The sequence below is a fragment of the Caloenas nicobarica genome, chromosome 4 (assembly GCF_036013445.1).
Source record: "Caloenas nicobarica isolate bCalNic1 chromosome 4, bCalNic1.hap1, whole genome shotgun sequence".
Classification (NCBI taxonomy): Eukaryota; Metazoa; Chordata; class Aves; order Columbiformes; family Columbidae; genus Caloenas; species Caloenas nicobarica.
Window position 1 is genome coordinate 1,098,543 of NC_088248.1, and position 454 is coordinate 1,098,996.

A 454-nucleotide genomic window follows, 5' to 3' on the forward strand; every position below is an offset into this window, starting at 1 on the left:
CAGGGCTGCGCAGCAGCGTGGCTGCAGAAAGTAAAGCAGAGGGAAGAGAGAAAAGGTAAGAGGCTGCTTGTATCCTAAGGGCCACAGCAAGAGAGTTGAAACCAAAAAAAGTTTGTCACATGGACTGCGCACAACAAAAAGGACAGCACCTCGTAAACAAGAGGCAGGAGGGGCCGGCTCCTCCTGAAGTGCATGGGTTTAAAGCCAGCCAGGAAGGAGATGACAGAAGAAATTGACTCTGCACTAACCCCTTCATTGTCAAATGTGATTTTCAGTGGAAGGGTTATCGGGTAAGCAGGAACCCACTATGGGAGCAGTTTGCTGAACCGCTGTAGAGGCAACGGGTCGCTGCTGAGCGCAGCTCCTGCCCCCCTGCCCGGCCCCGCTGCAGCCGCTTTCTCGCGGCCCCCGGGTAAAACGGACCCTGGCGAAAAGCACAGAACAAGACTCGGAG